Source organism: Protopterus annectens, chromosome 2.part2 (genome assembly GCF_019279795.1).
Source record: "Protopterus annectens isolate FY-2018-M chromosome 2.part2, PAN1.0, whole genome shotgun sequence".
NCBI lineage: Eukaryota > Metazoa > Chordata > Ceratodontiformes > Protopteridae > Protopterus > Protopterus annectens.
This window is the reverse complement of record NC_056730.1, coordinates 928,363,315-928,377,658: the sequence shown is the minus strand read 5'-3', so window position 1 is coordinate 928,377,658 and position 14,344 is coordinate 928,363,315. Positions and strand designations below refer to the sequence as shown.

Genomic DNA, 14,344 nt, shown 5'->3' with positions numbered 1-14,344 from the left:
GTACTTAGAAGGCATGCTTGGCTTAAGGAGTAATCTTTGCCAGATCATGTTAAAGCTAAATTACTGGATGCTCCCTTAAACCAAGACTGCCTGTTTGGCAACAAAGCAGAACAAATACTTAAAAAGATGGGGGAAAAAGCTAAATATATGCAAACTGTTAACAATTTCCTGCAAGTACAGCCTCCCAGATTTAGTAGGCATTAGCCCTCTAAGAATTGGTCCTTTCCTGCCTCTTCCAGGCCTTCTCAGTCCAAACCCAGAACCAGCGGAATACCCAAGCTTCAGTCCCAGGGTGCTCACAGGACTAAGCAGTGGGGGGCTCCCACTTCTAAAGCAGGGAGTAGTAAGACCCCCCCCCATGGTAAACTGTCTCAATGACTTAACTTTAGAACTTCCAAACCCTGCTCAACTGACTGTACCTTTAGGGGGAACAATTGCCCTGCATGGAAAAAAATTGGGAACTCATTACCCAGGACAAATGGGTTCTAAATATAGTTTCCCAAGGATACAGATTCCACTTCCACTCTTTACCAACCCCAAACGGTTGGCCAGACCTACCCCCAAATCAGTGGGCAGAGGCTCAAAAGCAGGTTCTCTCTCTTTTAAGCATCAGGGCTATTCAGCCTGTCCCAGAAGAAAAATGGGGGCAAGGTTTTTACTCAAGACTTTTCCTGGTACCCAGGAAAGACAATTCCTGGCATCCTATCCTGGAATTGTCTATCCTAAACACATTTTTGGTAATCCCAAAATTCAAGATGCTAACTCTTCATCAGCTGCTTCCCATGCTAGGCAAAAATGCCTGGTTGGCAACAGTGGATTTAAAGGAAGTCTATCTGCACATCCCAGTAATGGAATCTTGCAGAAGATACCTACGTTTCAGAGGAGGCTACATGCATTATCAGTTCTCTGCACTGCCCTTTGTCTTATCTACTGAGCCCAGGGTATTCACAAAGTGCCTAGCTCCAGTCATTGCATTTTGCAGGCAAAGAAATATTCAAATATACCCATACCTGGACGATTGTCTAATTCAGGCAGAAAGCCAGGACATACTATTAAATCATCTGGCATTTGTAAAGAAACTGCTAACTTCTCTGGGGTACACCATAAACGAAAATAAATCAAATCTAGTACCCTGCCAACAAATTGTATTCTTGGGAGCAAGCTTAAATACAGCTTCACAGATGGCCTACCTCACGCCAGAGAAACAAGTTCATTTGACAGCCTACTTCCATCTACTGGCCACAAAGTCCCAGCTGTCTGCAAGGAAAATACTGCAAGCACTGGGGTTCATGGCCTCTTGCATTCTATTAATTCCATATGCAAGACTGCATATGAGGAAACTACAGCAGTATCTAAAAAGCCTATGGTGTCAACATTGTCAGAATCTAGAATCAATGATTCCTGTCATAACTTGTCTAAAGATAGAGTTCCTTTGGTGGGCAAAACAAGGGTCTGTAGATCACTCTACCCCATGCCACCCAAACCCTAACAACAGATGCATCAGACTATGCATGGGGGGGCTAACTTGGCAGGGCATTGCATTCAGGGTAAATGGAACCAAAGTTAAATGCACCTACATATCAATCAAAAAGAAATGTTAGCTGTACAGAATGCTATGACAGCCTTCAAGGACCACATTCTTTTAAGACAGTTATTGGTAAAGACAGACAACACCACTGTTATGTGGTACATAAACAAGCAGGGGAGAACCCAGTCATACTCTCTCTACAGACTAGTCATGGCGCTGTGAAACACAGCCTTGAGCTACCAAGTTCACCTACAGGCTCAGTTCCTGCCAGGAAAGTCAAATACACTGGCAGACGACCTAAGCAGAAATCTCATGGACCTACACGAGTGGAAACTGGAACCAAAGATATTCAACATGTTGAGAAACAAATGGGAGAGCCCAGAGATAGACCTGTTTGCCTCCCCTCAGAACTACCAATTGGACAAATTCTGCACAAGGACTCCTCACAAACAGGCTTGGAAAGTGGATGCCCTTTCCTTCACCTGGAAAAACCTATCAGTTTATGCCTTTCCCCCTCTGCCTCTCCTCTCCAAAATGCTACTAAAGATCAAACAGGACAAACCAAGGACAATACTAATTGCACCAGACTGGCCTTGCCAACACTGGTATCCCCCCCCTCTTTCGCAGTGCGTCATTGCTGGCACCATGGCACCTGCCTCAGACCCCTGACCTGCTGTCCCAGCAGGAGGGCCAGATTCTGCACCCACAGCATCAAACCCTGAACCTTGCAGCCTGGCTAATTACCTGACCTCTCCGTTACCATCCCTCAGTAAGCAAGTGATGGATGTCATTGTGGAGGCAAAGAGGCCTAGTACTAGAACATCCTATGCTGAAAAATGGAAAAGATTCTTTTCCTGGAGCCAAACTCAGGGGATGGGCACAGCAGTGCCCAATTTACCCCATATTCTTCGATGCCTAACTGAGATGCTTCACAAGGGCCTTTCCTTTTCTTCCATCAAAATTCATGCCTCTGCCATTTCAGCACATTACAACACAGAACCACCCTTCTTCTCTCATCTTCTGCTGAAGGAGTTCCTCAGAGGGGCCAAAAACTTAAGACCACCCAGGAGAGCCCCTACTTCAGCCTGGGACCTTAACTTTGTATTGGAAAAGCTCACTCTTCCTCCCTTTGAGCCAGCTGCAATTGCAGAGTTGAAATTCCTTTCTTAGAAAACAGTCTTCCTTCTAGCCATCACTTCAGCAAGAAGGGTGTCTGAATTACAGGCCATCATGGCAGTGGAGCCTTTCATCATCTTTCATGCGGACATGGTGTCTCTCAGGACCAATCTCTCATTTATACCCAAGGTGGTATCCAGTGTGGCTCTTAATCAGTCCATTCATTTGCCAACCTTCTTTTCTAATCCACAGAACAAAGGGGAATGAATACTGCACTCCTTGGACGTGCACAGACAACTTAGATTTTACTGGGACAGGACTATGCCTCTCAGGAAATCTGAACAGCTGCTGGTGGCATTTGCTGCAGGGGCAGAGTGGAAGGCCATTTCAAAGCAAACCATTTATAAGTGGATAGGCCATTACATTCTTTTCTGCTATAAGCACCATGGAAAACCTACCCCACAGGGGATAAGACCACATTCAGCCAGGGCTGCATCTACCTCTACAGCCTTTCTCAGAGGTGTCCCTACCCAGGGACATCCTAGAAGCTGCTACTTGGAGCTCTGTACATACCTTTACCAAGCATTACCACTTGCCAGTTTTTTCTAAATCCAGAGCTGGCTTTGCCACTGCAGTCTTGCAGGGCCTTTTAGCTGGCCCAAATGCTATCTAATTGCCTCCTCCCATCCTTAGCTTTGGGAATCTGCCCAAATGTGATGCCTGCAACAGTGAAACACAAAGAACATAGTACAGTTGTGTACACTTACCATAAATGTAGATGTTCGAGTGTATTCACTGCTGCAGTCCTGGTTACCCTCCCTCCAGCCCCCTGACTTCTATTGACTAGACCTCTGTTCTTGTTTACTATTCTTAAAGCTTTTTGGTGTATTTACTTTTTTGTTGGAGGTGTAACCTTGTATATAATTGCTTCCCATTATAGGGGCACCTGACATCTGGGGCAAAAAAAACGGATGTAATGGCGTCGGCTGCATGCTTTATACTCCTGACTACCTAACGTCATGGAAGATGAGACAGCAACCGAGGCAGGACCCAAGACTTTGATAATCAGGCCGACTGAGGGCTACTGCAAGCAGATAACCCAAATGTGAAGACTGCAACAGTGAATACACTCGAACATCTACGTTTATGGTAAGTGTACAAAACTGTACTTTCCCATGACTGCAACAATTTATAGTCTTCTCCTTCAGGAGTGTCTGTGACTAGACAAATTCCTTATTTTGGCTTCTAACTTTCATTGAAAGCAATGAATAAAATGATACATGGATGCACGTAGGTCACTGCAAACACACACCGCCATTTATTTTGTAAAACAAGTATGCGCTTTCATCTTGACTATCATGAAATACTTCATCAGATGTTGCAAAGTAACAAACACAGGAAATTTAAAAGCTAGGGAATAATCACATGACTTCCTGAAATTCATTTCTTGAAGTGACACTGCAATATTATGTTAAAACCATTCATAAAATATCAGCATGATAATGTCCAAACTAAGTAAGCATTCAAAATTCAAACATAAAATCATGTAATAAAAAAGTAGTAAAACACTTTCTTAAATTATAGTTTTATCACCTGTAAGCTTTTAGTTTTAATAAACAGGTGACAGGTGAAACTTCACTGAGCCCTAGGGTGCTGCCTGCATTAAGCCGTTACTGCCAGTACAGCTGTTTCTTTCTAATATTAGACCCCCCCCCCCACCGGTTCACATTTAATTCTTCTAGCACCACAAATTTAAACTCATGGCCTGGGCAGTCGATAAAATGTTTAGATAAGGGATTTTTGTTACTTTTCTTCCTAATCTCATAAAGGTGTTCATATATTCTTTCTTTTAACATAAAATGTCATCTTTCTCATTCATTTTCTGAGATTCAAAAATATTTTTCAAGGTTAAGCCTTTTCTATATCTGATAAGTGGCCTATCACCCAGTTTTTCTTTTATATGACAGTTCAGGTCATGAGTTTAAATCTGTGGTGCCAGTGCAATTAAATGTGAACCCAAGATACGGGGACCATGGGGTCTGCTATTCGGAAAGAAAGAGCTGTACTGGCAGTTATGGCTTAATGCAGGCAGTATCCCAGGGTTCACTGAAGTTTCATCTATCACCTGTTTATTTAAACTAAAAGCTTATAGGCAATAAAACTATTTTAAGAAAGGGTTTTACTATTTTTTCATTACATAATTTTATGTTTTAATTTTTAATGCTTACTTAGTTTTATCATTTTTGTGCTGATTTGTATGAATGTTTTTAACGTAGTATTACAGTGTCACTTTAAGAAATGAACTTCAGGAAGTCATGTGATTTTTCCCTAGCTTTTACATTTCCTGTGTTTGTTACCTTGCAGCATATGATGAAGTCTTTTATGATAGTCAAGATGAAAGCGCTTATTTGTTTTATAAAATAAACAGAGGTGTGTCTTTGCACTGACATATGTGTATCCATATAACATTTTATTCTTTGGTTTGTTTTTTCTGGTTATTTTATCAGTTTCATTGAAGGTAGCTTAATTTTTGTCTACTAGTCATTCCTTTTTGTATTCTTCCTCCATCTTATCCTTATTATCTTTATCCCCATCTAATATTTTTAGATTTCTCCAGGGGCGGCTTGTGCTATAGGACTGCAGCCCCCCCAACCTAGAAAAACAAAAAGAAAACAAAACTGTGAACCAAGAAAACAAATGAGTCCCAGAACTCCGCTCATGCGTGGAGAACTCTTTGTCAGCAGTCCGGATACAGGGGAAGGCATTTCTGCCCCGCAGACACACTCAGACTGCCTTTGTCAGCAGTCCGGATACAGGGGAAGGCATTTCTCCCCTGCAGATGCACAGGAATCTATGTGGTGACGACTGCACAGAACAGAGGAGCTCTGGGCTGCTTCATCTGCAGGCAGGACCAGTCAGGAGAGAGGTGAGGTGAGTTTTGAGCTCTCACGAGGGATTTCACTGCGTGGGCTCCTTGGATTTTACTGCTTTGTTCATGTCGCGGGTGACTTGGATTTTACTGCTGCTCTGGATACATTTCGTGTGTCACAGGATGTTCTACAACAGGTGAGGTGTGTGTGTGTGTGTGTGTGTGTGTGTGTGTGTGTGTGTGTGTGTGTGTGTGTGTGTGTGTGTGTGTGTGTGTGTGTGTGTGTGTGTGTGTGTGTGTGTGTGTGTGTGTAATGCCCCAGTTGCTATCTGCTGGTGGCTAGAGAGAACACATGGTGGTGGTTAGAGATACTCAGGCTTGAACCCTTTACCTTGGATGCAGGTGGCAAGGACCTGAATTCCCTACCCACCACCATTTGTAAAAAATTTGCAGATTTTTGCCTCATACGTGTTCTGTTCCTCATAAAATCTGTGGTTTCTGTATCTTCATTTTTCCTTGCAAAGTCTGTAGTGCAGTGATGCACTGGTAGCATTGTTGCCTGACAGCTACAGGTTCTCTGGTTTGATTCTTGGCTGGGGTGCCTTCTGTGTGGAGTCGGCATGTCCTCCCATCTTACAAAGATGTGTCTGGAGTGTTTCTCCCTGATCTGCTGAAAATTGGCTTTTGTTCCAAGTTAGACTAGTTTCCTGGTTAGCAAAATGTTTAAAAATAACAGGCATTTGAATTTCAGACTTCATATACTTCAGAAAGTACATGGTAACACAAAACCTTTTATTCTAGCAATTGTCTAACTTTATAACATGGATATTTGAAATTTGTCCCTATTTTTGGGACTGTATTCCCTCATTATTGGCTTTGTCCAGGTATTTTGTGCTAAGGTTGAGAGCTATGGTGAGAACTGAATTCACTGAATGTTTGGGGGCTGTATTCCCCCCATTTACTGGCTTTGTCCACATAAGAGGTTGAGAGCTGTGGTGAGAACTGAATTCACTGAATATGTTTGGGGGCTGTATTCCCCCATTATTGGCTTTGTTCAAGTGTTTTGTGCTAATAGGTTGACAACTATGGTGAGAACTGAATTCACTAAATGGTAGCCATTTAAGTTTCAGTCTTTCTCTCTTTCACAAAACAGCTGATTTGGCATAGTGGTATGTTACTCTGTTTTGCACAGGGTCCCCTGGGTTCAAGACGTGGCAGTGAAATGTATGGTGGTAACACAGCATTTTATTCTAGCAACTTCCCAACATTATACAAGCAATGTTTAAAATGTGTCCCTGGTTTTTGGGCTTTTGCCCCCCCCCCAATAAATTTCGGCTTTTTCCAGATTTCTTGTGCTGCAAAGTTCAGAGAGTATTGTTTGGGAGTTGCCGAATTATATCCCCCCGGATTCAATACTTTGTTAATACTCATGACGGAACATGTCTTGACCAAAAATGTTTTTTACTACCAGGACAAATGCTTTCTGCAAACTAAGGGGATGGTGATGGGGGCATCTTTTGCCCCCTTTTATGTCGATTTATTTATGGCTTATATAGAAGAACACCTCATATATGATCCCCTACACAATCTGTATTTGCCAGAAATGGACATCTGGCATTGATATTTGGATGACTGTTGGCTTACATGGAAGGTTGATTTGGAGCATTTACGGGAATTTGTTGATTACCTCAATGGGAACAAATGGGGTATTGAGTTTACCTGTATACAAGATCTTAACCACATTACATATTTGGATGTCCTAGTTACCAAGAATGTGGATGGTACTTTGGACACAAAGGTGTTTTGTAAATTCTCTGAATATAACTCACTTTTACATGCAACCAGTCATCAACCGCCACATGTCATGTGTAATATACCAAAATCTCAATTCATGAGAGTAAAGCGCATTTGTTCTGGTAGTGACAAACATAATTATTATAAAGCTGATATGGTCAGGAGGTTCAAGGAACGTGGATATAAACCTAGGGTAATCACTGTGGCTTGCAGGGAGGTTAGTGGTATAGCCTGACAGGAATTGTTACAATATCAACATAAATCCACAAATGAGTCAGCCCCTATCAGAATGATCACTACATATGGACGCAACACCAGTATTTTTTGTCAGGTGGTACAGGAAAATTGGAACATCTTGTTGGCCGATGAGAAAATCAGGACTCTGATGATCGGTGCCGATTTGGCTTTAGGAGAGGTAGGACCCTGGCATCCTACTTTAATCGTTATAAGGTGGGTACCGAGGTAGCTGTTCCATTTCAACAATCTACACTTTCGGGGGATACACTGTAGGAATGTTTCAGGTGTGGTCATTGTGTTCATTGCAATAGACTTAACCAAACAAAAACTTTTAGCAGTCGCAATACCGGTCAAGTATAGGATATAAACTTCTTTGCCAACTGTTCATCGGATTGGGTTATATACCTTCCCACTTGTACATGCTCAGCTTTTTATGTAGGCCAAACATCCAGGCCTGTTAAATTTAGGATCAGTAAACACATGAGTGACATCAAACTTAAAAAGCAGACAAATGTATTATATAAGCATGTTCTCAAACATCCCTCTGCATCTTTTACCTTTACGGTCATTGACATTATTAAGGGAGATAGAACAAATAAGAGTGGCTGGCCCAACATTTTGAACAATAAAGAAAAAAGATGGATAATTAAGTTGAGGAGTTTAATTTCTCCAGGATTAAATGAATTGTGAACAGCCAATAATTTTCCTGTTTCTATATGGGTATGTGTATATAAGGAGAGTCTTGCTATTTCTGTGGTTACACTGAGGAAGGCTTGAAATTAATGCAGAAACCGGTCTGTTTGTGATAACGTTATATTAAAAGTTATATACTTTTTTACACCTTGGTGCTGACTATTTTGTTTTTGCATCTATGTATGGCTTTGTCCAGATTTCTTGCTCTGAAGTTGAGAGGTATGAGTATCAGAGCCATCACCGTCAGCCAGAGACATTTCAAATTGTGACATACTTGTTGCACCCCACTCCCTGTTGTAGTGGCTCTGGATGTGTCCAAGGAAGGCAAGGAGCAGTTATGCAGTGTAAGTGTGCTATGTATTCCCCCATCCAAGGTAGACCACAAGTACGACCATGGCTTTTCACCTGTCCTTGATTTTGCAGAATGTTCTGTTTTTTTGTCATATTTTTATACTGTTCATTTATGCGTATTATTCAAGAAATGCATGCTGTTGCAGTGCCCTGTTGCTCTGTGTTTAGGTAGCAATGATGTAATGACCATCAGGTAAGCTTGTCGGAGATTGTAAGATGGAAGTAAGCTTTAATAAGCATACTGTTAAAGAATTACCAGCAGTGAAAGCCTTTTCATTGTTGCCATGCAGAGAATATTTACATAACTATAAGCCTTGGGTATTGGAATGCATATGACAGTATTTGTAATAAAGGACAGGATTACAGTATTTTCAGAAGCTCATTAGATTTGTTGTAGACTTGCAGTCATCTTTTGTTGGAGACTTGCAGTCATCTTTGCAGGCTTTACCCATAAACTAAACAGAATGCCAATCTATCATGTGTGGCCCATAACTTGTGCAGGAATCCTTTAAGCAATTTATCTTGAGCTTGTTTCTTGTTTGCTGTTCATTTTTTACTTTGATCATGTCTTCCCCATGAAACAAGTAGACAGTTGTCAGGCAGCAGGTCTTTTTTGGATAAGAAACATTTTTACAAGTAGGGGTATCACAGAGATTGCTACTTTCAGCATGTTACTTGGTAATTTTATAATGCTGAATATAAATTATAATTAGAACTGCAGTGCAAGGAGTAGGGGTTTGAGTTGAGCGCTGTTTTTTTTATTTTTTTATACTTGATTTTGACTGGCATTCCAGTAATGTATTTAAAAAGTAATTTATTTTTTCATGCCTCACAACCTGTGTTTCCATCTAGATAAATAAGTTGTCATGTAGCCAATGCATTGAAATATTTTTCTCTTCTACACTTCATTTTGTCTTGATTGGACTGTCGTAATAACTGTTTGGCACCCAGGGCAGCGTATTTAATTAAAGTTCCAGTTGTTGTGGTTTTGAGCATAGCTCCACCCCTTTCTTGTTGGCCACACCCTTTCCCATTGGCCCCACCTGTTCAGCTGTCTCCTGCAGCCCCCCTTTAATTTGAAGTCACCAGCCACCACTGGATTTCTCCCTGCCATCATAATAATAGTAATGGTGATGGTAGTGGTACGGAGAATAAACTGGATTACTTTCATTAAAAAATCCTTGTCAGACAGGTGTTAGCATGGTCTGAAACTAAATATTGTTAGATGCAGAATGGTTTTGTTTGCGAAATACAGATTCCCCAGGTCATACCACAACAGTGACACTCTTCCAAACTAACAGGGCCCCTCCATCAGCAGCACATTGTCATATGACCATAGTATTTCCATCATCATTCACAAATTTGGTTATCTTATCTGACCTCAAAAGAATTTCTTGTAGATCAGATTAATTAATGGACCCCTCTACACATTAATTTTCAGGCTCATTGTTAAATAATAATGTCCCTTTATACATATACCTGTGTGCATCTTGCCCATCTTCAGACTCCACAAAGGTTAAAGTAAAAGATTTAAATCTCTCAGTTACCTAGATAGATTATTTGCCCTCTCCATTTACTGTTAGAGTACAATACATTTAGTCACGTTTGGCTTATCAACAGTAAACTGATTAGCTGCTGCTTTGTATTTACTTACGTTTCATCATCAGCTCTGTTTTTCCCATGTTGTACTTGGTTGTGTGTCACATCAACTGGTGCATCCTCTCTTAATTCAGTGCTACTCTCCTATTGTCTTTTGACAGTCACGCCTTACTGTCGCAAGTCTCATCTCACACAGTGCAGATTGCATTGGCTAGATGTCTTCATATCATCTTGCCTTATTCTTGTCACGTCCAAGTCTGCTTTACCAAATCGTTGTATGCTTTCCTGCACATGTGATGAACCACTGTGTGCATGCTACTGTTCATCTTAGTCACTTCATCTCCAACACCTCAAGCTTCCTTGGCTACTGTGCATTTATTGCCCATGCATCTATGCTGTATTGAAGAACTGATCACACCACTGTTTTGTACACTTTACATTTCAGTTTTTTTGGCTTTCTTCTATCACACTTTTCCTTTGATGCTTTCATCCAGTTGGCTGCAACAGCTCTTGAGTCTAGCTTTGACCTACCTGACCATTCAGCTTTTCCTTCTCCTGAACCACACATCCAATATACTTGAAGCTGTTAACCTGTTCCTCTATTTTCCTTTCTGTCTCAGCTTTCATCCTGTGAGTACACTATTTGCTGACGTTACTATTGTTTTGTCTGTACTCTGTTTCCTCCTTGTGTGTTTTTCCTTATTTTTGTTTTTCAGTCCTTTTATTTGCCAAAGTTGCTATTCAGTCTGCTTGTAGTGTAACATTGTCTGTATGTAGCATCTTTGTCAAGCTTTCCATTTTAGCCTGTTTGCACATCAATAGTATGAACAGGAGTGCATTCAAAGCAGAGTCCTGATGCACACCGTCAGACACTATTTGTACTTTTGATCACTGGGTAATGCTTCCAAGACTTAGAGAGATTGCAAGGCTGACAAAAACATCTTCCTTGAGACCTTGTCATATCCTTTCTCAAGATCTTAGAATACCCAGTTTTCCTCATTTTTAGATTCTTCTCCACTGTATGTCTCATTGCAAATATTGTGTTGATTGTACTGCATCTTGATCTAAATTTTAGTTTCTGTTACTCTGTGAATTCATTTGTCAATTAGTTTCTTCACCACTTTGCTCAGTGTGCCAGGAGCTTTAATAACTATATTGCCCACAGTTGTGAGTATCCCCTTTTTTGCTTGTAGATTGGCTGTGTAGTGCTTGTTCTGTAGTCATTAGGGATATGCCTCTTTCCATACTGTGATTTCTCCCCTAGTGCACCTGACATCTTGAGCATATCTACTGTAACTTTATCTTGGCTTGTCTCTTTCCATGACTTCATTTTCCTTGGAGCTTTGCATATTTCTTTTAAGTAGGGTTTTCCTTCCCCTTTCATCATAGGCTGCCTTTGTGGCAGTACAGCTTCTGTGAGGTTTGTTCCTTCAGAAGCTTCTTGAAGCATTCTTTAACTTGCCCTTGATGTCTTCTGGACTAATGAACAGGTTGTTGCTGGTGTCCCTCATTAATGGTGTCTGCCAGCTATTTTCTTTGCCTGTCTGTTGTTGCCTTACAACCTGATTCATAGGTTCATAGGTAAATACTAGGCTAGCTGCCTTTGTGGGCAGTTTTAAGTTTTGCTATTTTCCCTTTTTGTGCTCGAATTAACTAATCCCATTCAGTTACAGATTGGTCTCACCCATCCCATGATTGATATATTATCGACCATGGTTGATAATTATGTATTACCCCTAAAGAGTATAACTGGAATCATACCACAGGTAATTTGAGGGGACCCATAATAATAACTTGATGCAATGTTGTTTGTGTAACATCAGTACATTCATATAATGTCCTTTATTGGAACTGAACAGCAAGCTGTTTAAGTCTGCAGACTAATGACGTGTGTAAAAATCAAATTCAGCACACTGGAAGTCTTAAAAATCCATTGAAATTCTCCAACTGGGAATTAAACCTGGGCCATGATGGTGACTGTGTCAATTCCTAACCATTAGACCACTAGAGATCCCCTTAGAGAATCAAACCCGTACCATAGGAGCTAGAGCTAATGGCTTTAAACCCCTGCACCAACTGCCAGACTGATGGTGCATGTTTGCACCATCTGCAGAGTCAGTTTTCAGAAGATGGTAGAAGTTCTATGACTTTGTATTTTTTGCCATTGCAACAGCACTCTTAGTCTCTTTCTTTGCCAACCAATATTCTTTCTCAGCCTTTTTGATCTTTTTTTTATCTGTCACTTCTGCATACATTTTTTTTAAATGTTTTAGATTTCTGCATTCTACCACCGGCTTTCCTTCGGTACCTGGCTTGACCACAAGTCTAATGTATAATCTTCATAGGTTCATAGGTTCATAGATAGATACTAGGCTATCTGCCCTAGGGCATTTATAAGCCTAGCCAGAGTGTATTTGGCTTCCGCCTCCCTATTAGATTAGCCTACTGTGCCTCTGTAAAGTAGGTCACAGAAGGTACCCTTTTAAGATTAGTTTACTGTGCCTCTGTCTAGCAGGGACACAGAAGAGATCCCAGGGGTGAATTTGCGGTTTCCCATCCACACGTCCAGATTTCGCTTGAAGAGGTTCAGCGAGGGGAGCTGTCTAACATGAATTGGGATTCTATTCCAGAGTGAGGGGAGCCTCTGGGAAATGAATCTGTCCCTCCAGCATGTCCTGTTTATTTTTGTGCTGAGGTTTAGGTCCCTGAAGCGTGTAGCTCTAAGGGACTTGGATTTTTTGAGGTGGAGCATGTCCGTTAATTCTGGGTTTGACATGGCTTTGTACGTCAGGCATAGATCGCCTCTGAGTAGGCGGTAAGCAACTGAGTAGAGCTGGAGTTTCTTTAGTCGAGCTGCATAGGACATCTGCTTGTAGCCCATGATCCTCTTGGTGAGGTACTTTTGGGGTCTCTCCAGTTGCTGCAGGTGTCGGGTAAGGTACATCCCAAAAGGGGCATTGTATTCAATTATGGGCCTGATAAGTGACGAGTAGAGGGGCACAATGACCTCTCTTGATCTAGATGCGAACCCTTTCGTGATAAGGTGGGCTATATAGAAGGTCTTTCTAACCACTTTAGCAACGTGATTATCAAAGGAGAGATTACTATCTACGTTGGTCCCCAAATCTAATTACTTTTTCAGTACTTAATGGATTACCACCTATGTGGTAATTTGTGGACACCTTGTTTTTCCCAAAGGGGATGACTATGCACTTTTTAGCATTTAGCTTGAGGCCGTGGCTCTGGCACCAAGCATCCGTCTCTGTGAGACCCTTTTGGAGGATGCTTGTGTCAGCTGGAGATTTGATTATGGCCCCCAGTTTGCAGTCAGCTGCGAACTTTGTCAGCCATAATCCCCCCGTGTTAGCCTGAACCTCAGAGAAGTATATACCGAACAAGAGAGGTCCCAGAACTGAGCCCTGTGGGACGCCACTTGTACCTGGTTTGGATTCAGACATGGCACTTGCGATTCTGACCATGTGGGTTCTATCTCTGAGCCAGTTTGCAACCCATCTTGTGATATAGGGGTTGATATTTAACCTGCTAAGCTTATTTATGATGCCCGAGTGGGGTATTGTGTCGAAGGCTTTTGCGAGGTCCAGGTAGGCTGTGTGGACTACCTTGCCCTCATCTATGGCTTTGGTAACTGTTTCAAAGAAATCAACTAGGTTTAAGAGGCAAGATCTGCCCTTAACAAAGCCGAATTGGGTAGGGTCCAGTGTCTGGAGGCTCCCAATGTCTTTGTTTATGAGTTCCATGATAATACGCTCCATAGCTTTACAGACCAGACTAGTCAGGCTTATGGGGCGATAGTTTCCGGTGTCCGTTGTTGCATGCCTGCAGTTTTAAGATGCTCCCATTTTTTTCTTTTGCTCCACTTATTTCTTCTTTTCCTTGAGGAGCTAAAACAATTGAGCATTATAATATTCCGTTATTTTGTTTTAATTATTACGTTTGTTTTATTTTGACATTGTACTGCTGTAATTTGGTCTATGCTACAGTTAGATCTTAATCCAAAAAAGATCTGTTAGAAAATGGAAAATGGTAGACCGTCTCTTTTTAGATCTGCAGACATGTATAGAATATTATTCTCATTTGTATTTGGCAGGAGTTTCATTGTATGAACATCTCTGATAAAGTGTGTTGTGTATCTCTTG

The 14,344-nt window shown here is 41.4% G+C and overlaps 1 protein-coding gene across 4 annotated transcripts in view; it reads left to right on the top strand.

Annotated features, from left to right (window-relative positions):
* The window catches only part of SSBP2 (single stranded DNA binding protein 2), a 1,934,337-nt gene that overhangs the window by 276,769 nt on the left and 1,643,224 nt on the right, over positions 1-14,344 (top strand). The window lies entirely within an intron of this gene.